Raw genomic sequence first — 27,820 nt, 5'->3', positions numbered from 1 at the left:
CCATGTATCTTAATAAATCTAATCTCACTGTTTTGTATTTAAGCCATATTTTCAAAATAAAAGCCTGTTTTCTCCTCCGCAGAATTCAGGTGAGGGGTGGTGCAGCAGACAGAGGCAGGATGTAACCTCTTTTTGTTTACAGCACATTGACACCAGTGTACGCTCTTATCGCCACAAACTCTCTTGACATCTTCGTCAGTGTCTTCTTTGTGTGTGTCACCGTGTGTGCGTGAGAGGCGTCATTACTCCCCCCCCACTCGCTCAAGGTGAATCCGGAGGTGGATTTCCTTCTTTGTTCTCACATCAGCTACACCGAAGTTTCTGCAGACTTTATGCAAGAGAGACAGGTGGAGAAAGTCTGCAGAAACTCCAGAGGCTCTCCCTCAGACATTTGTGTTCACACACATACACCTCCTCATGTGAATCTTGCACCAAGGTGCACAGATTTTTTTGTCTTTGTCAGTCAGGAGGAAACATAAATCTTGTGATTAGTAAATAAAAAGTGAATACACAGTGAACCAGGGGTCAGTTATGACTGACGGGCTGTTCTGGCTGTAGATGACCCTGCGTTTACTGCAAGGACACCAATTACTTTGTGCTGCTGCACCAAAACAAACATGGACGCCAATCAGCAACTTGAACTGATAACATGCAGTGTCATTTGCATTGAAAAGGCCAAACAGACAGAAATAAGTAAAGTGAGGGAAATTTGGAAAACAAGGCTAACTCAATGTAAAGTTATGCCTCGGAAGACAAGTGACGTCCGTTCATCCATTGCCAGTATCAATTATACAGTAAATATCAAACATGTTTCATAAAGTCTTTATGAGAGCAACTGGCAGCCAATTGATATTAAGACTTAAGAATGGAATATTTGTCCACTGACCGTCAACACTGACCGACACAAACTGGAAGAGAAACGCCCCAACCTTGATGAGTCCTCACACTCAAATCATTTTCCCAATCTGTTCAACAGTCATAATGGGCCCTCGACTGATCAGGCAGCTGATTGGAGAAAAGCATCAATCTTCTGAACGAAATCAATATTTGAATAAATTGCTGAATTATTCCCTTAAGGTGGAATCTCACAACAAAAATGGGCCTTGGTCGCCTCTGTAGTAGATATGAGCAATTACAAATGAAATTAATTCATGCAATTGAATCAGTAAATACACTTTGTCTTATTACAAGTTAAGGTCTGACGATTCAATTCCCCCTCAGTTGTTGCTTTAAATAAAAGCATTGACTGGAATCTACATATTGTTAAGCACCACCGCACCGACAAATCTACATAATATTTACGAACATCTCTGTTGTACTCAAGCAATAATAATCCCCAGCATGAAGAATTAAAAATAAACATATTTTATTTTATTCTATGAGCGAAGCAGCATTTAATGGTTCTAACTTGTATATACAAAAGTCATGCTTTCCTGAAGGGCTCTTACATAATCCAATACATGGCCCTGATGAGATTAAGCCTTTTTTACAGACCCTGCAGGAGCCATCCCTCTAAATGTTGTTTGATGTATCTGCATCATAGAAAGTCACTCTACTGACAGAAATGACTTTTTCACTGTGATACTAACATAAAAGTCTGAACTGGATCATTATGCATCAGGATCTGAAGTTACAGCACATGTTTTATTCTACAGTATGATTTCTAGGATAAGGCCCTGTGCAGAATTAGTTTGACTTCATTATATTAGTGTGTGTGTGCAATGTGTGTGTGTGTGTGTGTTGACTGAGTTATGACTCTGGGAACAAGTGGTGTGATATGTTTTGGGTGACAGATCAGTACCAGAGCTGAAACAAACAAAAGAACAGCTGCAAAAATTGGATTCATATTTTTCAGAGCATGTTTTGTGCCAATATGCAAAGAATGTGTTCATATTCGTTCACATGACTAGGAAATAATGAAAAATGCTGCTGTACCACCATGCAATATTCTTGTCCCCACTTCCTTCCTTTCTCATTTTTCTGTTATTTATTTTCTCCATCCTTCTACCCTATGCCCCCCCCCCCCCCCCACCCCCTCTTTTTCTCTCTTAATCTTTCCAGCCTGTTTCTTCATCTGCAGACTGTAGCCCCAGGTCTACAGCTGAAGAGAAAGAGACCATAGTGCTGTGCTCTATTGGGTGCCAAATTCTGATTGATTGAAGAGCGAAGAGCTGGCGGCAGGTACGCCGCCGACAAATGTATAAGGCCTCGGAGATGGGAGTTAAACCTGGTGCTAACAGATAGCCAGATACCACGGCTGAATGGACAGAGCAGCTGCCAATTCGCTCACCGAACAGACAACTTCAAGATATGCAGGAAATTCCACCTCTCTCTTGTATACATGGTGTAAAACTGTCTCTTCAGTCATGTGGTGATAATGTCTGCAAAAATTGTTAAGTAAATATTCAGACCTTATTATTCCGTTTATTTTCTGCCAGCTTAAGAATCTCATGATGAGAAGCCAGAAAATAAAAGTAAGTATAAACTGATTTTTTTTTTTTATGTGCCAAACTTTTGCCTATTTACATGACAAGGAGACATGGTGCAACAATTACATTAATTTAAAGTCACTTTTCTGGTGATTTGACAAACATAACTCCAATATTCACTGACTGTTTTAGCCCTGTTGTGGTCTTCACCATCTTCTGACAGACAATAGCCCTTTAGCTGCTAAATGCTCAGCCATATTTATCAAGTGGCTGCTACTCTACCTGCTGTTTGGTGCTGAATATTCAGAGGCCTTATCAGAGCTTTTTCAATAAAAATCTGTGATGAGTGGAGTGACAGTGATCAAAGTACTAAAGCTGCCTGCTGAAAGAGCAAAAACAAAGAGCTGAAAGATGCTAGACAATGGGAGATAATTCTCTGTGGGAGCTTTACTATAAGCAAAATACATTTGACCAACTGTTCATGCAACATTATAAAATAGTGCACCTTGAATTGGAAATACTTCAAAAACATGCACATATGTTTACTCGAACAATTGAAATTTAATTGGTACACAGAAACTAGAATGTTTGTCATTTTTTATTTCACATATTTTAAACATTTTAAACAATTTAAACAATTAAAACAGTTTATAGAAAGCAGACAGACCAAACAGGAGAGGAGAACAGATGCTGACATTACAGCCTTTGCTGTGGTCCTGTATCTGAGGATCATGCGCTGAAAAAGCTTTTATATCTAATCATTAGCCCATCACTTAAAGATTAATGAGCTGTTGATCCTGATAGATCTTTCTCCCTGATATTAGGAAACAGACATTCTGAGGAGAAAATGATCTATATTGGACAAGGAAACTAAGCATCCAAATAATATAGAATATTTTGTTATATAGGGTGTTGGTCAAGGACTGTAGCATTGGGGAATGCAATGCCTGCCACACAAGCCTATTCTGTGCTGCACCACCCTGCAAACTACGGTAGTATGGAAATCATTTCTCTCAATAGTGACAACCTAAATAAAAAATGTAATAATGGATACATGGTCTGTTTGATTCCGCAGTATATAGACAGAAAATGTATAGAAATTGTTATCAGCTGTGCCTGAGGAAAAAAAAAACATCAGAAACCTGACAGGGTCCACAGGTTCACTCAGAATGAGTAACTACAATTTCCAGGAGCACTTCAACCTTGCCTGCTGCTCTCGTAGATGGAGCATGTCCAGGGTCATCCTGCCTATCGATCTACCATTGTTTTCCAATATTCCTCCATCTGCAGGGTGAACATCCTGCACCGTGACACATGTCAGATACAAACATCTCTCAGGGATTCACAGACAGGTTCATTTACTCTCACACTGACACACACCACATCCTCCACTTCTACTCCCGACGAATTATCACAGGCAACGTGCACAAGCTCTGAAATCAGAAGCATCCACACACTCTGGCTCTCAATCAAAATAAATGTAATCAACAAACAAATGTCAAAAAGTCTAATGATCAATCATAAAACATTTCATCAATAAAACATAGAAAGAAAATAAATTATTTTCAGTCCAGGTATCGTTTAATGAAATGGACGGCAGCAACTATTAAAAGAAAAAAGACGTTTACTCACTACCAAGAGAAGAAATTTGAATTCCAGAGACCCTTAATGGATTTCTTCTGCTGTTTCATATAAAGTGTATCTTCTCATTTTGTAGGCAGATGTCCAGTCACATTTGCTAGTTATTTGCAGCAGTTCAGGAAGTAAAACTCCTGGTTTCAAGAGAGCTATTGTTGACGAGAGCCGATGTAGGTATCGATGGGATGTGAACAAAAACATGCAATCTCCTCAGCAGCATTAATACGTTACATCCTTCCTCTACAAGCTGCTGCACCCATCACATGAATCCTCCAGAGGATTTGTTGCTGTTCTGAACCTCCTGCTGCTCGGTGCATTTGTGAAAGGAAACCTCTGGAGAAAGTCCAGACCCAATTCTCAGAGTTCCTCCAGAGGTCATGTCTGAAAACGGCTTTTGTCAAATCAGACAAATATGCTTTGATATGTTTGTGCTTAAATCCAAGGTAGATTCTGTGCCATAATGAAGGAAAAATACAAAACCAGAACCAAAACCAGACATGAATTGGAAACAGGGATTTGATAACCTGTAAATCATGCAATACACTGTATTATATATCAAATAATGAATGTTTTTATGTGAATATGCACAAATAACATTTCAGATTAACAATGTTGGACACTGACTTGACAATAATAATCTTATACAAGACTCCCATTTTACCACGTTATTTTAGGTAAAGAAGTCAGTTTTACACATGAAATACACAACATAAAATCTAACATAAGGTTACAGTTGCACATATCAAGATTGTTGTATAACACTCGGAAAAAAACCTGTAAAAAGAGAGACCAAGACATTAATCACCCGTTATAGTGCATTGTTTGTTTTTTAAGCATTTTCATTTCATTGAACAGGTTTTGTGGCCAGATAAGTTTTGTGCCTGGGGCATCAAACCATCCAGGTCCTTGGTTGCTGGTCATCACAACAATGCTTTCCTACATCCGCAACAACCTCAACGATATTCTTCAAGCCCAAAGTCAACCCAGCTCAAATAAAATCTGACTTTTTGGGGGTCCGACATCAGATTGGGCAGAAATGTTACTGAGACGGAGTCTATATCTGCCCAGTCCACGGCATATCCTCACAGACCAGCCTGATAGAGACATTCTTCATCCATCTTCATCCTTTCCTTCCACATCCATTCATCCATCCGCAAAATCCTATACAGCCTGAATTTCCATTCAAATGATACACAGTCGTGGTGTGGTCCATGCTCGTGGAAGTCATGTTAAAATTGTAGCTTGTGGGGACAAACCCACACAGTTATCACCTGCAACCATACACAATTTTCTTTTAGCATTTTACAGTAACATTGCAGTCTGTCTCACCACTTTCATTAGCCTTTAATTAGCAGCAGTAAAAAAAAAATTTGAGAGACAAAAGTTAGCATACAGAAGAGCAAAAATTGCGCTTGCATACATCAAGTGTCCAGACACCTGATTCCAAATGAATACTAATCTTCCTCTGTTTTTGCTGGATGTGTAAACATGAGACTGGCTGTGAATGCATTCACCATATTAATATTACAAGGGGTTAATATGCACAAAGCAGCTTCTGTGGTTCTCTTTAATTAACACACTCTACAATACACATGTGTTGTATGCATAATCCTAACACAAACAGAAATCTTGATGTAAGAGTTTCTATGTGAAAAGTGGACTCTAGTCATTTAGCACCTGATGTAGTCCAAACAGAAGCAAACATGCAGATAATTTCAGTAGATACATGTCTGTGTCCAGAATGAGAAGTTTGCACCTTTGGCCTCAAAGTTGCTTATTAAAAAGACTGAAAGATGCACAGAGCAGGACCTGTTAACATGCATTAAAAAGCCAAAGATGTTTGCACTGTTGTTTTGCAGTTCTTTTCTTTCAAAAGGCTTCTGCACACTATTTTACCATATGTATCATTATCACAAACATTTTGCCTGGAAGTTTGTGGCTATTGTATATGTTTTGCTATAAAGTTATGGTTAAAAATTAGGCATTTGGTAAAGACTTGATGTTGGCCTATTGATAAAAATCTCTTCACATCAACACTAAACATAACCAGTGCCAAGTTTACTTCTGTAAGTTTCCAGCTTTTTCTTCCCTCAATTCCCCTGCTTGTTTCCTCCTTTGGTTCTCCTGAGAGACATGATAAAATCTCTGCGGCTCACTGGAGGCACTAAGATCTATTCTCTACTTGTTCCTTCTGTCATCTAACTCTTGCAACAGTTTTTTTCTAACGCAGCAGATCAGATAAATTCATTTTTATCTTCAGTAAAGTTGATCTGATGAGCTTAAATCCCTCATATTGATCTTTAAATGGATGATGAAAAAGGCCAGTGCCTGTTGGTGAGATCGCCTGCCTTTGCTCTATTGGAAGTGCCCACTCTGATTTCCGTCCATGGTCGGGAAATGTAATCCACTTGTGGTGGTGATGCAGGGTTAGAATCTAACAGAGTTCTGCCAATTTTAAAGCAACTACAAAACATTACACACTTTTTCATGAATTTTCTGTAACTTTTATAATGATTGGAGGACAATTTGTTCAATTTAAAAAGAAAAGTGCTTTCATAATCATTTTTGTCTCTTATCAATCCCATGGCAGTTTTTCGATTGAAATGTGTCATTTAATATGCTCTTCCTCTTGATTCTTGTAAGAGTTCAGTGCATTTCCAGGAAAGACTCATTCGTCACGTTTCATCTGGATATACTTTAACACTTGTGTCTATTGTCAAGTTGTATTGAATTTGCAAACAAAGTCTGCTCTGGAAATAGCCACGGCTCTTATGTTCTTCCATCTACTTAGCTTATGCACCTTACCAGCTGCCTCCAATCCTAATAGAAGCATGGCAGATATAAGTATTACAAACTTTGTCAGAACTGTGTGACAAAGTTCACTGAAACACGTTTTAACCGTCAAGCTTTTCCATAGATGCATGCGTTCACTGTAGAGATGGTGCCATTCTGTAAACTAGGTTCTTGTACAGACTCACTGCCTGTGACACAGGCAGCCCATATGAGTACCCAAGAAACTGCTTGAGGGGCTTTGTGCCTCCATAAGATTTTTTGTGGAGTGGAAAGCAAAATATTTAATAGTTACTCCACTACTGCTGCCTTTGTTTTGCCCAGCGGCAGCGGCATTACCTGAGAGTTGTGCATCACAGTACAAATATAGTAAATTATTTAGCCTGACATGGACATGGGTTGATCAGTAGTTGCTATATTTATTGTTTATTAGAAAACTCTTTACAGAGGAGCCTTAGAATTGAGCTTCAGATCAGGTTTTTGATTACAATAGTAAGAGAACTATTCAGAACAAGTTTTTTATAAACCTCAGTGAATACACTTCAGTGAATCAATGAAGTCGAATTTTTATTTGTATTTTTTTAATTACATTTTTCCTGATGTTTGATCACAGCTGAGAAAGCTGCAACATGATTGAAGCAGTCAATACATGTTATTCTTTTTTCAGAGACTCTAAACAATTTTCCCGAAAAAATTTTCACATGTAAAAAACATGTAATGTCATCTCTACAATTGTTTCTGTTGCCCTGCATACTTTCCAGAACTTATAATCCTGCACTTCATGCAAGATTGATGACGTGTGGTTCTCTTGATATTCTATTCTATATTTATTTAAATTTCTTTTTGCCTGTGTAATATTTTGAGCATTGCTAGAAGAGAACCTGTGACCCAAGCATTTTATTGCCAGCGACGGCTAAATTCAATTGGTGTGCACATGACAATAAACTCTTGAATTTTGATTCTTGAATCTTGAATGTGTCAGTAGTATCAGAACATATCCTGCTAAAAGAGAAAAAAATACAGAAATTGGAATAATGGAAATAATGTAGTTGCATCCTGTTTTGTTGCATTAATACTGTACATTTTCTTACTTATATCGCTATTGCACATTCTTTTTCACTTAATATTTAAATGTAAAGCCTTTGGATCTGGGAAACAACATAAGGGTGATATACAAGTATGTTAATCGGATAGTCCTCATTTACAGCCGAAAGCCTTTATAGGCATAACAATTTCACCGTATTTGATGGCTTGCGTGAAATGTTGGACACTGTTGGATGTAAATCATTTCGGCACAAATAGTAATTTTTAAGGTTTATGCAGCACAATATAAGTGAGGCAATGCAAAGTGTCTTTGCTTTGCTCCTTTACAGGCTTGCTAATTATTTTAAGCATGCTAATAGCACATACTCTGTACAGCAGAAACCACAACAGGCAGCTGTGTTCATTAGCAAATAATATGTTGGGTGGTTATTCATTCAGAGTACTTGACCTGGCAGTACATAATGTGCGACGCTACATTACACTTAGATCCCTCTGGGGAGGAGATGATTATGTTTCAGTATTCAGTACAGGCTCTACCATGGACAAAGGTTCAAAGTGTAAATAGTACAAACCCTCAAGTTGATTTTGTCCATGCGGTTTGTAGCAATTACAGTGAGATGGCTCATGCCCTAACACATTCTTCCTGTCTCTGTTGCAGACTATGTACTGTATAGCATCCAGCCAGACTTGAATGTTGTAATTGACTGGTTCTCCACTGGCTAAATCACACGAGAGCTTTCACTCTCAGGTCTTACTTACATCCTGTTGAGCAAATCAATGGAAAAGAATAAAAAAGAATAAGCCGCTTTGTGTCCCGCCACTTATCCTGAAAAGGAAAACTTCGTCTTCTGCCTTTGGGGATTTAAGATTACACAAAGCTCAAAATACTAAAAGAAAAGAAAAAGGGGAACATACTGTGCACTAAAGCAGCAGCAAGATGAAACAAGCAACAGTTAAAGGCACCCATTTGGTCTACATTGCTGTTATTGCTTAAAGGCGTCTCTAACATCACGGCCCTCTTCTGCTATGTTCGGTGATTCAAATCGGTTCTTTGTCGTCCAATACTACACAGGGTTTAAAAGTAAGAAGAGTAGCTACATCCATGCATTATCCACATGACTATGCTCTTTCTGCACCTTGTTCAACAGTAATGTAGCATTGTACTATAGCAGAACGTTACATTACAGATGGTTGTGACTAACTTTTAGTTTATTAATTATTTAATTCTAAAAATCCATACCCTAAAATGGCATCCGAATGTCTATAATTTATGAGTAACTAGTGTCTCAGCAACCCCCCTCCCCGCTCAGTCCCCACTACAATGGACTATTCCATGAGCGCGTCCACGGATGTGATTCGGGGCATAAACACAAACTGACGAGCAGTGTTATGCCAGTTCACACTTAAAATGACCTAGTTCACGTTCATTTGTTCCGTTTTTATTGTGATTATTTAGATGACAAACTTACGATCATGTATTTAGCTATTAATCGATGGTGTCGGATCATGTCTGCGTGTCGCTCCGCTCACTTTAACTCTGAGTCCTGACTGGGAGCCTCACGTCTCGTGTTGTACTGAGCACAAAATATTGACGAGTAATTTTTCATGATGTTTAAATGCAACCTCATAAACTCTGGAATCAAACAAACACTAAGTTACTTCATGTACTGATCAGGTCCTGATAACTAGTGATGAGTGTTTATTATGTGAGGGTTGACAGCTAGGAGTTAGAGCACCCCCCTGGTAGGTGGGATTGGAGAGCTCCCCGCCTTTATAAGGACAGGTGCGGGTGTTGCGCCCTGAAAAGGGGAGATATCAATAAAGTTGCTCGGACACGGTGTTTCCTCTCTGGCAGCTTCATTGAGAATCTTCATAATTTTCAGAAGTAGTAATTTACAACAGTTCTTTCAGTATACAATATTTAAACAATGTTATGCCTTTTCTTTCCATTCACTTTTCTTATTATTTACAGTTACTGTAGAAATGAATCCACAAATACATTTGTACTGATTCACACCCATAAACATAGTGAAAATGAACCACACACATACACATTAACAACCTCATACTCGGTTTGTGTGTCTTACTAAACTAAACACGGTCACAATGCTCACAACATCTGTTGCACTTACGCTAACCTCGTGCCGCTCCATGCCGGCCACTGGAAGAACGGAGTTTAGCCAGCCGCATAACAGTATGGTTTAACTAGCTACATAACAGTATACAATTATGGATCCAACGATCAAAATAATAGTAACATGGTAACAAAACAACTTAGCAAACATGTTCCAATGTTCACAGAGCATAAACATTCATTTTATACCTGAAAAGGGGAGATATCAATAAAGTTGCTCGGACACGGTGTTTCCTCTCTGGCAGCTTCATGGCCTCTGCAGGTATGACTAATCAATCACCAAATGTCAGCTCTCAAACAGGCTATACCAGTCGAGTACAGATTAGCTCATCTAGGTGGAAATCCTTATCCTTTTAACAATCTATCACACACTCCCCTGCAAAATTAGATGTCGTCCCGACATCACAGCGTTTATGAAGTAAGGGTTCCCAACCTGGTATGTTTTAGTTATCTTCACCGTGTCTTGAGGGTGATAGCAATGTAGTGACTGTTTTTGGCCTAAGGATAAATATGAATGTACTGCCTATACATGACTCTACTATATCTAGTGATCCTTTCTTTTTAGTCAAACAGTCCCTCTATGTACTGAACAGCCTAGATCTGTTTTATACTTAGTATCACTGCATGAATAAAGGTTGGTAAACTTGCAATGGGTTCGTCCACATGGTCACTGGTTGAACTTCTCTATATAGTATGGGCTGATACTGGTAGAGCGTTTCATTTGCACGTGCTGCACTATAGCATGCTGGAGTCCCAAGTTGGTCATAGGTGAAGAATTTAGGGGCTCGTCTTTCTCTCCTCCGTAAGTAATGTCCTTGTTCTCTGTCATCCTCGCCTGAATCTGAATACGGAGGATCCTGGATCTCGTCCTGTGCTTCTCCAACTGGTCGTGCATTTTCACTCTGATTATCATCTTCCAGTAGCACATTCTCTTGCTGTATCTCAGACTCATTTGTGTTTGTTGCAGACCTTTCTTCAACCACTGGCTCATCAGAGTTTAACACGGGTGTCTCTCGATCCCTGTCCTCTTGTGTGTCAGCATGTTCAGTGGCCCTGTCCACACTGGGCACTTGAGGCTGTACTACTGGCTTGTAATAGTACCCACATTCGTCTTCATCAAATTCCTCTTCTTGATTTGCATTTTCTGCAGCTGTTTCCGGCATCCTTTTCTTTTGCTTAGACGCTGCTTTTGGCTGCAATTCCAAGGGTAAGTGATCACACGGTAGCAACAGGTTGCGATGTAAGATTCTTGATCTTCCTCTTCCCTGCTCAGGCTTGACTTCATAGACTGGAATGTCTTCTCCAACCTGGCGTATCACAACATGGATATTCTCTTCCCAATGATTACGAAGCTTTCCAGTGCCTCCTCTAGGTGTCATATTTCTAACAAGGACACGATCACCAGCATGCAACACTTAGCTTCTGTTTGTTGTCTTCCTGCGGAGAATGCCATCTTCATCAATATGAAGTCTTTCCCATCCACGCAGTAGACACTTGCTTTGCATACTGAAGCTGTTCAGTCCACGTCCTGTTGGTTTTTGGTCCCTCAACTTGCACTGCATTACTGGACCAATGTTCTTGTCATCTTGCTGTGCTTGTCGAATCTCAGCCCCTGAGAATGGTTTGTGCGTCTCTTCACTCACTGCTGTACATTGGAGAGAGGTAAGTACTGGACAGACCCATGGTGAGCTGGAGTCTTGAGTCTCAACAGCTTGAGTTGTCGCTGCCACACAATCTGATGCCAACTCTTCGGTACACTATCCCATTATCATCTCGATATTTATGGGCATTCTTGACAGACTGTTAGCATCCACATTTTCTTTTCTTGGCCGATATCGGATGGTAAAATGGAAATCTGCAAGCTCCGCTACCCATCTGCATCTGGTTGCGTTGAGCTTGGCGCTTGACAGGACATAAGTGAGCGGATTATGATCGCTAAACACAGTGAGAGTAGGTGCATAATACAGGTAATCTCCGAATTTTTCTGTGACTGCCCATTTTAAAGCGAGAAATTCCAGTTTTCCTGAGTGGAGATGGTAATTCCGTTCAGAGGCAGTCAGTGTCCGGGAACCGTAGGCTATCACACGGCAGTTCTATATCATCCTGTCGTTGATATAGAACTGCCCCGAGCCCTTGGTTTGAGGCATCGGTATGGAGGATGAATGGCAGTGAAAAGTCTGGGAACCCGAGAACTGGTGGTTCGACCAGACAGTCTAATAGCCGTTCCAATATGTGTTGATGCTCTTCAGTCCACACAATTGGTTTGTTTGATGGCACTCCTTTACTCTTCACTGTAACTCGTCTTGTGTTTATCCTGTTTTGTGGCACATTGTTGTCTTCTGTTGTCCCTTGCAGCAGGTTGTACAGTGGCCCCGCGATACGGGAGAAGTCCTGTATGTATTGCCTGTAATAACTTAACAAGCCCATGATAGCTCTTAGTTCTCCTACGTTGCTAGGTCTCTTCTCTTTCAAGGCTCTCACAGCTATGGTGTCGGCTGGATCGATTTTGCTGCCTTCAGCTGACACAACTCTTCCCAGATAGTGGACCTCATGTTTAAATAATGAACACTTGCTGGGTTTTAGTTTGATCCCGTATTTCCTCAACAGCTGAAGCACTTTTCTGACATGGTTTACATGATTCTCAAATGATTGACTATACACCAGTGTGTCATCAAGTAGGAGATGCAGATGTTGTCTCGCACGTCTTCCAAACACTCCTCCATACAGCGTTGAAAGGCTGTGGGTGCGTTCATTAGCCCAAATGGAATCCTTATCCATTCATACAGGCCCCATGGAGTCACAAATGCAGTTAAAGGCCGTCTGTCTTCATCCATAAAGCCCTGATGGTAGGCCTTTCCTTGGTCTAGCAACGAAAACCACGAGTGGCCACCAAGACTGTCAAGGATGTCCTGTACTCGAGGAATCGGTTGTCTATCAGGGTGAGTCTTTTTGTTTAGCTGTCAGTAATCTATGCAAAGGCGTAGGCTGCCATCTTTTTTTCTAACACAGACAACCGGTGAGGCATAAGGTGAGTTGGATTTCGTCACCCATCCTTGCGCAACAAGATTGTGCAGATAGTCTTTCATCTCTTTATATAGCGGCTTCGGCACCGACAGGTAAGTGCGCGCTACAGGATCCATATCCTTTAACGATATGCTTAACTTCAGCTTCTTGATACATCCGATGTCCTCATCTGATTTAGAAAAAGAGGAGCATTCTTCACGAAGCATGTTCTGTACTACTACTCTTTCAGGTTCATTTAGATGGCTCAGGTCAATTGGTGGATTCCATGGAGTGTCAGTAACTCACTCTCTGTATTCACTTGACTCACTGACACTGGAGGGCTATGACTAGGTTTCTCAAAAATGGTAGCTGGGTACACAGCCTGAACTTGTTGTAAGGTACCCACGACAGTTCTTCCTGACAACTCAATATCATGATCAGTGGGATTTTGCACATCCAGCACAATGTAAGGTGAAACACCACTGCTGAGCTTTACCAACGTCTCACAAAACTCAAGGCCTTCAGCCCACTGTGGGTTTATGTCTGGCTCAAAAAGAAGGGTAATGTCTTTCTTCAGTGGCCGTGCCTGCGCCTTACAGTCAATCTGAACAGAGGTACGATAACCTTCTCTTTTATCGTTTTCACAACATAACCACAGGACTGCTCGACAGTCACCAGATCAACGAAGCCGGTAACATCTTCTTTCTCAAGGCTAGGGAAAGCCACTCTTAATGTCTCATGCAACTGCTCTCTTCCCGTAGCATCCAGTTGTTCTGTAGCGCTGTTTTTTAATATTTGCTCAATGACATTAAAGCCTGTGAGAGACTTCCACCTCACTAGCATGGGGACAACAAGTTCCTTGGGGTCGGCTCCCTCTGCAGCTAATCCAAAAGTGACCTCAATGAAACCCTTACAAGGCATGCTCTGTCCGTTAGCAGCTGTGATTTTCAAATCGTCGGGTGCGTCAAGTAACTCAGACATCTCTTAATTTCTCACATGGCAAATGTCTCCTTTTCCACTTTTCATCAACAATACAGACTTGAGAGCCTGTATCCCATAATGCTTGAGTCCTACGGCCTTGTATGTAGCACTCAACCATACACTGTTTCCCTACCAGAGCAACCAGGCGAGAATGACAGGCCTTCTTGGTGCGGGTGGCATTTGCCCTTGGGTGGGAGAGCTGGTTTACTTGTGGGTGAGGGTGCTGGTTGCATCGTTTTCTATGTTTTGGCCAATGTTCAGCTTGACAGATTTTAGAACAGTAAGTGTCTTTCTTACAGGATGCACATGTTTTGAGTCTTTGGTCTTTCCTTTGGACACCACAGTGGGAGCAATGCTGTTGGGACATTCCACTGTTGCCGGTTACTCCCTGTCCCGTGGGGGTAACCCTCTTCCGTTTAACGGAACATCATTTTCTTGTCTGGTTCCTCTCACCCTGCAACCTGCGAGAAAGTGTTCGCTACTACCGCATCTGTAGCAATGAGTGCAATATTCGCTTCCACTTTGCTGACAGCCATTTTCTCAGGCGTGCACGATTCGGAGTAGGATACTGGTGCCGTGGTAAGAAGCTTTGTTGATATTGAGCTGTATCTCTCCTTCGTCCTGGTCCTGGGGGAGGCCAGTAGCTTTGTGGTGCATTCTGGAACTGGGGAGGGGGAATGCATTCCTGCGCCACAGGTGAGGCCAGATACTATGTCTGTGCGGAGTTAGGCTGTCAAATTGACTCTCTGATTTGTGCAACCTCAGCGCTTAGATTTTTCAATAATGCCATGTCAGAACGCATTTCTTTTAATTAATTTAGTACATCAGGCTGGGTTTTGCTGGTGTGTTCCGAATTTGGGTTTTTTCCTTTTTTATCTACAGGTATGTCATTAGACTGAGCTGAGTGCACAGTGGATGGCTGCTGTTGGGTAAGTAGTTTTTTTGTTTTGTCTCTGCTTCGTTTGCGCAAGCAATGTTGAGTTTCTCGAGGAGCAGCTCATCACTTGTTGCCGTTTGTTGCAGGTACGGCTGGAGGTCGCTTCTAATGCTATCATTTTGCAGGCCTGTCTGAACGGTATGGAGAAACATACTCTGTACGAGGACAGGATCATATCTTAGACCAGATTCTGTTTCCTGTGAAGCAAACAGGATTTTTTGTCTCAAATCTAAGGCACGGATCAGGAAGTTTTGTGGGGTTTCCTTACTACTTTGGACCTCTGAGGTGAGCTGTTTATACAGGTCTGTTGCGCCCTTTTCTTGGTAATGGGATCTGAGAATCCTCCTCAAGGTAGGTAAGGTAAGGTTGTTTTTTCCCTCCAGGTAGCTGCAAGCCTGGTGCGATTGCCCTAATCACTGCATCAACTATTTATATTACAGGAAATCCCTTGCTGATGCCTTGTTCGATTTGGTGTGCTAAACTGGAGAAGGTAAGTTTGTCCTTTTGCGCTGGCTCACCAACCTGACCTGATATTTGAATTCTCTGCTCCACTATAAGGAGAGACAGGGTTGTGGGGTCTGTTGAGCTGAGACATGTTCTTGTTTAGCACTATTACCTTCCCCCGGTTTGGCTCCACCGGTTTGATGTGGTCTCTCCTGTTGTGATAATGCTAATGCTAATTGTAGTCTCTGTATCTCTTTTTGCAACCGCTCTCCTTCTGAAGGTTGAACGACTTGCTCTTGCGCCATATCTGTCTGTTTTGCATCTGAGGCTACCTGTTCTAGTGCGCCATTTTGGGCAGCCTGTTGCAACTCGACAATTTTATCTCTCAAAATCAGTAGCTCTGCCATACCCCCATCCTCAAGTTCATCCAACTCTTCTCTCTCTAAGTGCCTTGTGACATGTAAGGAGAGAGGTGTTATGATCTGATTTAAGCGGACCCAAAAGTGCAGAGCACGAACACAGCAGGTAGATGGTAGTAAAAAGGTTTATTGTTTAAAGCTGGAGCTGGGGTGGTGGCGGCAGGCAGTGGGGATCCGAAGTCCAGGGAGGGTGAAGCCAGAGTGGATTGAGTGGAACAAACGGAAGGTGTGCAGCTGAATCTGAGGCAAAAGGGAGCACGGGGTTAACAGGTATCATTAGACAAGAAAGAAGTAGTCACAGGAGCCAGGATAAGTACCACACTGGTGAACGGACGATCTGGCGACGACAGGGGAGATGAGCTGAGGTCTTATAGACTGAGGTGGAGTTGATGATGAGATGAAGGTCAGCTGCGCCGGTGTCCCACAGGAGGCCCCTCCCAGCTCCAGTGTGGGAAGGGAAAACAGCAGGAAGGGAAAACAAGGAGCACAAAAGGAGGTGGCAACCCTGGTCCTAACAGTACCCCCCCCCCCAATGGACGCCTCCAGGTGACCCCCCCCGGTTTGTCAGGATGGGCCTGATGGAAGGCCCTGACCATCGGAGGGTCCAGAATGAATGACCGGGGCACCCAGCAGCGCTCTTCGGGACCATAACCCTCCCAGTCAACCAGATATTGCAGGCCTCTGCCACGCCGGCGGACGTCCAGAAGGCGGCGCACGGAGAAAGCTGGGTGGTCGTCAATAATCCGGGCGGGTGGAGGGGGTTTGGCTGGAGGGCACAGAGGGCTAGAGGAAACTGGTTTTAACTATGAAACATGAAAGGTGGGATGTATTCTCAAGGTATTGGGCAGCTTCAGCCTGACAGCAGAGGGACTGATTATTCTTTCAATGACAAATGGTCCTATGAAACGAGGGGCTAACTTCTTGGATATGGACTTCAACGGAAAGCCACACTGACTGACCTGGCTTATAGGCGGGAGCAGGAATCCTACGTCTGTCAGCGAGGCGTTTGTTGGCTTCCACAGAGCGAAGGAGCGCTGAGCGGGTGTCCCTCCAGACCTTCCTACAGCGACGAAGGTGATGCTGAACGGAGGGTACAGCCAACTCGCTCTCCTGGGAGGGAAACAGAGGTGGTTGATACCCCAGAGAAGCCTCAAAAGGGGACATACCAGTGGCCGCGTTGGTTAAGGAATTATGGGCATATTCGATCCAGGTCAGGTGAGAGCTCCAGGTTGAATGGTTGAGTGCTGAGATGCAACGCAGGGCAGACCCCAGGTCCTGATTAGCCCTCTCTGATTGTCCATTGGTCTGTGGGTGGAATCCAGAAGATAGGCTGACCTTGGCGCCAAGGTTTTGGCAAAAAGCCTTCCACACATGAGAGGTGAACTGGGGACCCCTGTCAGAAACGATGTCAACTGGTATGCCTTGTAGACGGAAAACATGGTCAGTTAAAAGGTTAGCAGTCTCCTGAGCAGATGGTAACTTGGGCAGGGCATGAAAATGGACAGCCTTGGAAAATCTATCCACAACGGTGAGAACAACTGTGTTACCTTGTGAGGGAGGCAGACCAGTGACGAAATCCAAGGCGATGTGTGACCAGGGACGGTTAGGAACTGGAAGTGGACGCAGAAGGCCAGCTGGAGGACGGTGGGACGCCTTGCTCCTCGCACACACAGAACAGGCAGCAACATATGAATGTGTATCTGCATCCATCGTGGGCCACCAGAAGTGTCTCTTCAGGAGAGAGAGAGTGCGGCTAATTCCAGGGTGGCAGGCAAACCTAGAGGTGTGAGCCCACTGTAGGACCTGAGCACGGACAGAATCTGGGACGAAAAGATGGTTAGGTGGGCCTGTACCTGGATCAGGATGATTCTGTTGTGCCCGTCTGATCTCTGCTTCAATCTCCCATGTGACTGCTGCCACAACACAGGAGGGAGGTAAGATGGTTTCTGAACTTGTATTGGACACCTCACTCATATGTTGTCGGGAGAGAGCATCCGGCTTGATGTTACGTTTACCTGGGCGGTAAGTTAATGTAAAGTTAAAGCGACAGAAAAACAAAGCCCACCGAGCCTGTCTGGAATTTAGCCTTTTAGCTGACTGAATGTATTCTAAATTTTTGTGATCCGTCCAAACTATGAATGGTTGCGCCACCCCCTCCAGCCAATGTCTCCACTCTTCTAAAGCTAACTTGACCGCTAACAACTCCCTGTTCCCAACATCGTAATTCCTTTCAGCAGGAGACGCGAATAATAGGCACATGGGTGAAGCTTGTGATCTGGACCAGAACGTTGAGATAGAACAGCTCCTACCCCAGTATCCGAGGCATCCACTTCTACTACAAACTGCAGAGAGGGATCTGGTTGAACTAGCACCGGAGCAGAGATGAAGAGACTCTTGAGCTTGCAAAATGCTGTCTCTGCCTCCGGTGTCCAGGAAAACTGCACAAAGGAAGAAGTTAGTTTACAGAGGGGAGCTGCCACTTGACTGAAACCTTTGATGAAGCGGCGATAAAAGTTTGCAAAACCAAGAAAACTCTGCAATTTCTTGCGATTAGTGGGTGTGGGCCATTCAGATACTGCTTTAATCTTTTCAGGGTCCGTCCTCACCTGCCCACCCTCGATGATGTACCCCAGGAAACTGACAGAGCTGGTGTGAAACTCGCACTTCTCTGCCTTGACAAAAAGCTTATTCTCCAGTAGTCTCTGGAGAACTAGCCGGACATGGGACACATGTTCACTGAGGTCTTTGGAGAAAATCAGGATGTCATCTAAATAAACAAAACGGTTAAGGAAGTCACGAAGGACATCATTCACCAGTCCCTGAAAAACTGCTGGAGCGTTGGTCAATCCAAAAGGCATAACGAGATATTCAAAATGCCCTAGGGGTGTGTTAAAAGCCGTCTTCCATTCATCCCCATCCCGAATCCGCACCAGATGGTAAGCATTGCGGAGGTCCAGTTTGGAGAAGACAGAGGCTCCCTGAAGAGGTTCAAAAGCAGAGCTGATTAGTGGAAGGGGGTATTTGTTCTTGATAGTGATGTTATTCAGGCCGCGGAAGTCAATACAAGGGCGGAGAGTCTTATCCTTCTTCATGACAAAGAAAAAACCAGCACCGAGAGGAGAAGAGGATGGGCGGATTATCCCAGCAGCTAAGGATTCTTTAATATAACTCTCCATGGCCTCTCGTTCCGGGCGCGAGAGATTATATAACCGGCTAGCGGGCATAGTTGAGCCCCTGAGCAGGTCAATAGCACAATCATAAGGTCTATGGGGGGGTAGAGAAAGTGCTCGGTCTTTGCTAAAAACCTCACCTAAATCATGGTACTCCAGAGGAAGGGCTGATAAGTCTGGTGGTTTAGGCTGAGGGCAACCTGAGGAGTTGGCTCCATCTGCTGGGGACAAAGCTGACTGCAGGCACGTTGAGTGACAAAAACTGCTCCAACCTACAATTCTCCCGGCTGCCCAATCTATGTGGGGGTTGTGTTTTCGCAACCATGGGTGACCAAGAACAAGGGGTGCATTTGGAGATGAAATTATCTTGAGGCAAATGGTCTCACGGTGGTTACCAGAGAGGACGAGGGTAAGGGGAGTAGTTTGGTGGGTTATCCTAGCTAAAAACCTACCATCCAGAGCATTAGCATTCAAGGGAGTCTTTAAGGGCTCGAGGACTAAAGCCGACTGTATGGCAACATTGTAGTCAAGGAAATTATCTTCGGCCCCCGAGTCGAAAAGAGCTAGGAGGGGCAGAGACAACTGATTGGAGCAGATAGTGGCTGAGACTCGTAACTGGGATTTATGTGGGGGGAAGTGGTTGGCTTGGCTCATCAGTACCCCCACCCTTACGGACAAGCCCGGTCTTTTGGCAGAATAGGACACGTTGCAAGGGAATGACCCACTTGACCACAATATAGGCACTCACCGGCCCGGAAGCGACGTAGACGCTCCGCAGGAGTTAGTCGGGCCCTGCCAAGTTGCATGGGTTCGTCCTCAGGAGAAGCAGTGGCCAAGCTGGGCAGAATAGTGTGGGTTCTTTGTGGACCAACTGTGGTGAGAGTTGTGGGCATGATGGGAGTGCTGGTGACTGGTTGTGAACGAGAAGATCTCTCCAGGCGGCGTTCACGTAGGCGATTGTCCAATCTGATAGTTAGAGAGATGAGGGAGTTGAGACTCTCAGGTTCATCCCTGGAGGCAAGTTCATCCTTAAGCTGTTCATTTAACCCCCTGTAAAAGACCCCTCGAGTGCACGCTCATCCCATTGAGCATCAGCTGCCACGGTCCAGAATGCCACTGCGTAGTCTGCTGCGCTCCTTAACCCCTGACGGAGACTCAACAGACGTCTTGATGCAGAGCCATGGCAATCAGGATGATCAAAAACTCCTCTTAAATTGGAAACAAAATCCTCATAGGTCACAGTAGTAAGAGACAAAGGTGTATATATTGCTTCTGCCCACGCCAAAGCTCTCCCTCTCAACAATCCCAAAATGTAATGAACTTTAGATTGGTCAGCTGGGAACAATGAGGAACGTTGTTGAAAAACCATACCACACTGGAGCAGGAAACCCCGACATGTCTTCAGATCTCCATGAAAGGGCTCGGGGTTGGTGGCCAGGGAATCCTGACTAGCCGTGGGAGCAGGTGGTAATGGGGGTGGGGGAGCAGGATTAGGTGGTGCAGCAGCTGCAGATGAGGCACACAGAGAGGTCAGTAACGAGACTTGTCGAGTTAATTCAGAAACTTGATTTACCGTCCGTGAGGGCCTGGAGAAGCTGTTCATGCTGTCCAAGAAGAACTCCTTGGCTGGTTAAAGCTTGGAGTAGTTGGCCGGAGGTAGGTGTTGTGTCTGCTGGGTCCATGTTGGCCAGATCGTTCTGTTATGATCTGATTTAAGCGGACCCAAAAGTGCAGAGCACGAACACAGCAGGTAGATGGTAGTAAAAAGGTTTATTGTTTAAAGCTGGAGCTGGGGTGGTGGCGGCAGGCAGTGGGGATCCGAAGTCCAGGGAGGGTGAAGCCAGAGTGGATTGAGTGGAACAAACGGAAGGTGCGCAGCTGAATCTGAGGCAAAAGGGAGCACAGGGTTAACAGGTATCATTAGACAAGAAAGAAGTAGTCACAGGAGCCAGGATAAGTACCACACTGGTGAACGGACGATCTGGCGATGACAGGGGAGATGAGCTGAGGTCTTATAGACTGAGGTGGAGTTGATGACGAGATGAAGGTCAGCTGCGCCGGTGTCCCACAGGAGGCCCCTCCCAGCTCCAGTGTGGGAAGGGAAAACAGCAGGAAGGGAAAACAAGGAGCACAAAAGGAGGTGGCAACCCTGGTCCTAACAAGAGGAGCGACTTTTGCCTGATACCTCTTCAAATTCTGAACCAGCAATAGTCAGAAAATCACAAACTTCAATCAACGCATCTCTTGTCAATGTGTACAGGGCACTACCAACTTCTATTTTCAAGTCCTCTCGCTCCGAAGAATCCATTTCAGCCTCTGATCCGTGGACAATATCAGTGTGATGCAGAACTTTCTCTTTGCAGAATAGACAACGCAGTTCTCCTGGCACCAGTGGTTGACCTCAGATTGCATGCAAGTCTCTCTACGCTATCGTCCACCTTGGCTGTAGATGTGAAGGGTTGAATGATGATCGGGGACGTCTATCTGGACAGCTGGCCCTCGTCACATTCATCCCAGCGGTGCCTCCAAAATGTTGCGCCCTGAAAAGGGGAGATATCAATAAAGTTGCTCGGACACGGTGTTTCCTCTCTGGCAGCTTCATTGAGAATCTTTATAATTTTCAGAAGTAGTAATTTACAACAGTTCTTTCACTCTACAATATTTAAACAATGTTATGCCTTTTCTTTCCATTCACTTTTCTTATTATTAACAGTTACTGTAGAAATTAATCCACAAATACATTTGTACTTATTCACACCCATAAACATAGTGAAAATGAACCACACACATACACATTAACAACCTCATACTCGGTTTGTGTGTCTTACTAAACTAAACACGGTCACAATGCTCACATCTGTTGCACTTATGCTAACCTCGTGCCGCTCCATGCCGGCCACTGGAAGAACGGAGTTTAGCTAGCCGCATAACAGTATGGTTTAACTAGCTACATAACAGTATACAATTATGGATCCAACGATCAAAATAATAGTAACATGGTAACAAAACAACTTAGCAAACATGTTCCAATGTTCACAGAGCATAAACATTAATTTTATACCTGAAAAGGGGAGATATCAATAAAGTTATCTATCCGGCCTCTGCAGGTATGACTAATCAATCACCAAATGTCACCTCTCAAACAGGCTATACCAGTCGAGTACAGATTAGCTCATCTAGGTGGAAATCCTTATCCTTTTAACAATCTATCACACGGGCAACTACTGCGTCTTTGTCTGATGCCTGGTAGATGGTGACTGCTGTGTTTGTGCATGTAAGGGAGCCTGGGAGAAAGATGTTTTATTTACCCGCTTGAAATCTAATGAGGTGTCTTATATATTCAGTTGGGTGGCTGTGTCTCGACCCAGATTTCTGTGGCCCCATGGTTGAGTGAAGATTCAGGGTTCGCCTCTCCCCTGTTTGAGCCACAGTACAGACTCAGCCATCCATGGTCGCTGTAAAGTAGGGCCCCATATTGAGCAAGGTAATATTTAATAGCAACGTAAAGGGTGATCCCCTTCAATGTATTTGGTTGCAACTTGATAAATGACCTTGTCTCCCCCTCTTTGCAGATTAAGTGCCAGACTGCTGCTTTGCCTAATTCCAGTGTTGTCTGACCACTGGTTTCTGCGTTGATTTTATGCTGTCGGTCCGACATCTCATGCATCACATTCCTGATGGACTGTTCAACCTTTAATCATATTGGTTGTTGTTTTTAAATAATTTATTGTGACCCTGAACCAGCTGACTCTAACTCTTGTCCTTGTTTTAGGCAGCTGGACAACCTTGTGGGATTCACAGCACTTTGCATGTAGGCCGAAAGGGTGGTGGTCACTTGAACAGTGTGTTGTGGTTTTGTCCTTGCAGTGTGAGTTGCAGTGGTAGTGATCAGTGTGCTCACGTGGTGGTGTCTACTGGGGTTTGTGGTAGAATCTCCCCGTAGTAGGTAAGTATGATGCCTACATAATGGTCCAAGCTATTAAGGTTAAAGTGTGTTGTATCTCTGTGGTCACAGTATTTGTTGTTTTAGCTTTTATAAACATTCAGAAATAAAAAGCTATTTGTTTTATTTATAATTGTCCATTTTTCCCCTTTCTTAGGTCCCCCATTCTAGTCCTCCCATTAATACATAAAGATTTAATTGTGAACTGAATGCACATCTCTGCTCGTCTTGAACCCCTAAAATTTGATTGTGTCCATGCACAAGCATGACCCATAGGCTGTGAAAATTCTAAAACAGTCATTCTAAACACTGTGCCAGGTCACAATTAGTTCAAGTGAGAGCAGAGTGGAGGAGGACACAGAAACTCCAGCTCGGCACAAACCAACTGCAGCTTCTGCTCTGATCACTGTGCAGCTGTGACCAGAGAAACTTGTATTTTCACTGTTTCCACTGTTCTTCAACAAAGTCACTTAAAGGCTGCTTCACATGAACAAGCTCTGATCTCACTGTTTGTGAGTGGGGGTGGGGCCCCGGGGTCTCTGTGTGTGTGAGCGCGCGCACACACACATTTTCACCCGCTCCTGGTATTTCACATAATGGCCTATACATGATTTTAAAAAACGTGAGCGTGTTTTTAAGAGAAAGAGATGAAAATAAAAACATTCAAGGGAGAGAAAGAGAAAACTGGGTCAAAGTAAAATGGTAATTATTTTTTTAAGTATATTTTTATATTATTTCTATAACTCCACAATTAACCTCCTATTGTCTTGTGTGTTGTCTTCTCACTTAATTAAAACAAGATATAAGAAACAGGCCCATCACCAAGATCAATCAGATATCCTGCTGAAAACTGAGCTAATAGATGACAGATCTTCCATGCGAATGGACAATAAGGTACATTCTTATTGTACACAGATCATATTGCTTATGAAAATAAGATTTTACTGTGAGTGCATATGTTAAACTATTAGTATTTTTTTGTTGGGTTGGGAAGTAGTTACAAGTAAGACTGTCTTAGATAAATAAGGATTGAAAAAGGTGGAGAACAACGGATGCAGAGGGCCCCATGCCTATATTCACCTTGTGCCCCCAATCTGCTAAATCCGCCACTGTCTGAGATTCTGTGTGGATGGTCAAAACATAATGGACCATAGTGCAAGCATGTGGTAGCTTGCTACTGATGACCTGTCAGGTTTTCGCGACGACTACTGATGATGTAACGGCTTCTTGAAGTGCTGTCCCAATTTGTAGGGAAAGTTTTCAACCACCACTCCTTTGACTCTGTTTCAAGGAGCAAGATAACCCTGGAAAACAAGGGGTAGGGTTAAGGGTGGGGAGAACGGGTGAAATGGGATTGGGCCTAAACCTTATAACAACCAGATATGATGATGGGTGTGGTGAGAGGTAGAACAGTTATATATTCTATAATTTAAAATTGAATTTAACTGGAGGCTGGAATTGTACAGGCTATTCATCCTTTCAAGATTATGTAAGCCACTAAGTTAGTAGATATTTAAGTAATGTGGATATTCATGTAATTGATGAAGTTGATGTGTTTTTAATGATGGGGGATGATACAAATTAAGTTTTGATTTAAGGGGCTATCTGCTTTATTGCTGAAGAGCATTTGTTGAAGGTATGTTGATCTAATGTCAAGGCAACCAATGGATTATTTACAGGGAATATATTATTTTTTTAGTGTTTCCCTTTCCTCTTGTGAATTACATGTGTTTTTAGAGCAGGTCAGCTGTGTGACTGGTTTATGTGTTCACTCCTCTGGGTTCTGGTTAACAGCCGAGCTGGGTTAGGTTTTCAGACAATAGCTGTTTCCATATCAAACAAACATGTTCAGTTCAGAATGGAAATGTCTCACAGCTCTTCCCAAATTTTCAGCGTCTTAGGTATGCTTCATCACCAAACTCTGCATCACCTTTACCCATATTAAACACATTTGTTCTTACAACTCATCTAGATTTAGCTTTTGCCTATTTCTCTCGGTAATAGCAATTTGCTGCATCTACTTTTCTTTTCTTGACAGTTGCCATGATGCTTGTCAGCAATGGCAGCTACATGTGTCTTCACTGAGTCGCACCTGACAGGCAGCATGGACCAATCTGAAGGACATGTCAGTCTACCATTTGATCTTATTTTCTTTTATCACAGGTTAGTTTTTATTGTTTTACAGCGATTATTTGATTTTAATTAGATTTTTTGTGTGTTTTTGTGTTGCTTTTTTCTATTCATGAATTACCTTGTGTGACGGATTGTCTCGCTCGCTGATTATGGCGCAGAAGCTGCAGGGTTTCCAGACATATTTTAACAACAACACATGCGACAGTCACACTTTTACTCACAATATTGTACCAACGAGTAGTTTTCCTTCCTTGTATGTCTCCCTGTCAGCAGTAACAGCTCTGGAGTGTTTCTTTTGAAATGACATTAGGGACACATTAACATGTCATCTTTAAACTTGATGTATTTGCTTCACCTCGGCGAAAATGAGAGGCGTTCATTACATCTGTCTGTACTTTGATCATGTGTGTCATAGCCAGATATTGTAACCCATACACGATTTCACAGCACTGAATCCTGACCATCGCAAACAAACACATATGCATGCACGCATGCACACATACACACACGCTGCCACATGAAGGGCCTATTGACCATAGGTAACCATTTGGGCGATTTTTCATAGAATTTCTTCAGGAATTCAACTTCATACTGCCTTGAAAATGACTATTGTGAAAGTAGCAAGGTCATAAGTTAAGGTTTTGGAGCTTTTCAGCTGCTTTTGAGTTGTTCTGGGATGGCAAGTAGTGGCTATACCATATTGTGTATGTGGGTGAAAATTAAGTGACAACTGAAAAACACAAAAGGACAGTTAGCAGTGTGGCACATGTGGGTTTACCTCAAGTTGACATCAGTAGAAGGCTAAATGAGAGTTTCATTCCAGCCAAAATTATGTAAACCAGTGCAGTGTTTTGTAGGCTTTTCACAGGAATCTGCAGGCAGCACAAAAAACTGCCAGGAACTGCCGGGAATTGACGCAGGGTTCCAGTTTCTGGCAGTTTTACAAGCCTGAGGATGTTGGGAGGTGACCCCCCTGCTCCTAAGCCTAGGGGAGGCTTTCACATGTAAATGACAGTGCTGTGAGCTTTACAAATGCAAATCAGGATAGTTTCACTCAGTGGTGCAGAGGTAACACCTTTTTCTAAAAGGTACTAACTAAGGTATCAACTAAAATATCTGGCGTAAGTACACCAGGCTTAAAATAAATATAAAATCGGAAATTGTAGCTTATATAGATTTCCCTTATGAATTACATTGTATACCATGAGCAAAGGTCAATGCTATGAAAAAAATTAGAAACAGTGCAATTTATTTCAACATTTGCTTCAAGCTCATCCAAGATAATATGTTGGAATGGAGAGAGTGGCACCACTGTACAGTTTTCTAAGAGAAGTCTTTCTGCTGACACCAAAACACTGTGCTTCACATAAATCAGTTGTGTCATCGCGTGTCAGAGTTCCAACCATTTGTCCTCCCAAAATACTGGCAAACTCAGCACCATATCCACATGTCCATGGCATACTAAGCTGTTGACTCTGCTGAAATTGCCTCATAATTTGAACTTCAATTATCCTATTGTTGTTATTAAACTTTCTCAGTATTCCATTAAAACACTCAACACTTTTATCCAAGGTGACTTACAATAAGTGCATTCAACTATGAGGGTACAAACACAGAACAACAAGAATCATATAAGTATATTAACTTAACACCAGAAAGAATAAACTGGTCCTCAGTCACATACTCATCCCATATAAATGTAAAGTACAATTTAATAACTGTTATAACCGCTGCTTCAAAAGTGAAAAGGTCATTTGTGAAGTTTTACTCTGAAAACGTCACACTCAGCTTCATGCCACGTCACTCGTTAATGTCAACGCGGTAGAGGGCTGGTCCAATCACAGCCTCGTGAAGGAAGCGTCTGTCTCCTGCAGACAAGAAACTAGCGGCTCGTGTTTTTACGTGGTCCGACGAGTGACTCTGTTTTCGGTGTAAAAAACTTGCTGAAGTCGACACGACACTGTTTCCCAGGAGGAGAGCGTTGGAAAGCAAAGCCGCGGGCCCAGTGTGGACGAGTCGAGACGGAGAAGACGTGCGCACAATCCCAAAATTACGGTAAGAGCTACAGAGAGAAGCCATTGCTAACTGATAAGCTAACTCTTAGCTCTGAATAGCGTGTTAACAACTGTGGGATTAGCGAGAAAGTTGCTAAAAGAAGAAGAGAGCATCGAGTGCATGTTTAAATGTGTACGAACTGCTTCAACTCAAGAGTTTGTTCTCGTTAAGTTTTTTCGTAAACGTGACTTTTTGTCCTGTTTTATTTTATAGAAAAGTGCCCGTCTCTTCACACCTCTGAGACAAATGGCCGGCTCCTTGTCGCCACAGACAGTAATTGGACAGTACTGTGTGTACGTTTAATGACATTAGTGCTACTAAAAGTAAAATCTACAGCTTTCACTACTGTTGATACACTGCGCAGCCATCTTGAATTTCGAAGTTGGAGTTGGTGACGTTCCTCTGACTTTCTGAGTTGAAATTCTGACTTAAGAGGGTGTTCCAAGCTCCAAGGTGTAATGGAACGTAGCGTTATTGTTCTTCTTCTTTGTTCGATTTATTGGCAAGTGGCAACCAACCTCAAGGTGAATTACAGCCATCTACTGGATCTACTTCTTCTTCTTCTTCTTTCCCCCTGAGTCGGTAAGAACTCCATTGTCACAATTCAGAAGTGGCCTCTTCTTCCTCTTTGTTCGGTTTATTGGCGGGTGGCAACCAATGTCAAGGTGCATCACCGTAAATTATCCTACTTCTTCTCATT

General features: G+C 43.0%; 2 long non-coding RNA genes across 2 annotated transcripts in view; one reads left to right on the top strand and one right to left on the bottom strand.

Moving 5' to 3' along the window:
- LOC117778781 overlaps positions 1–27,590 on the top strand; it is a 346,339-nt gene extending 318,749 nt beyond the window's left edge. The window contains exon 3 of the long non-coding RNA XR_004616842.1: positions 27,554–27,590. This is a non-coding gene — a long non-coding RNA (uncharacterized LOC117778781). The remainder of the gene's footprint in view (positions 1–27,553) is intronic.
- LOC117778780 lies at positions 1,217–21,628 on the bottom strand. Its single transcript, XR_004616841.1, has 3 exons — positions 21,416–21,628; positions 13,865–13,874; positions 1,217–1,227 (listed from the first exon to the last, which is right to left on the bottom strand). It is a non-coding gene; the product is annotated as an uncharacterized LOC117778780 (long non-coding RNA).
- Positions 27,591–27,820: the final 230 nt, after the last annotated feature.

The sequence above is a fragment of the Hippoglossus hippoglossus genome, chromosome 17 (assembly GCF_009819705.1).
Source record: "Hippoglossus hippoglossus isolate fHipHip1 chromosome 17, fHipHip1.pri, whole genome shotgun sequence".
NCBI classification, from domain to species: domain Eukaryota; kingdom Metazoa; phylum Chordata; class Actinopteri; order Pleuronectiformes; family Pleuronectidae; genus Hippoglossus; species Hippoglossus hippoglossus.
Note: the sequence above shows the minus strand (reverse complement) of the source record. Positions and strands in the feature narration are given on the sequence as shown.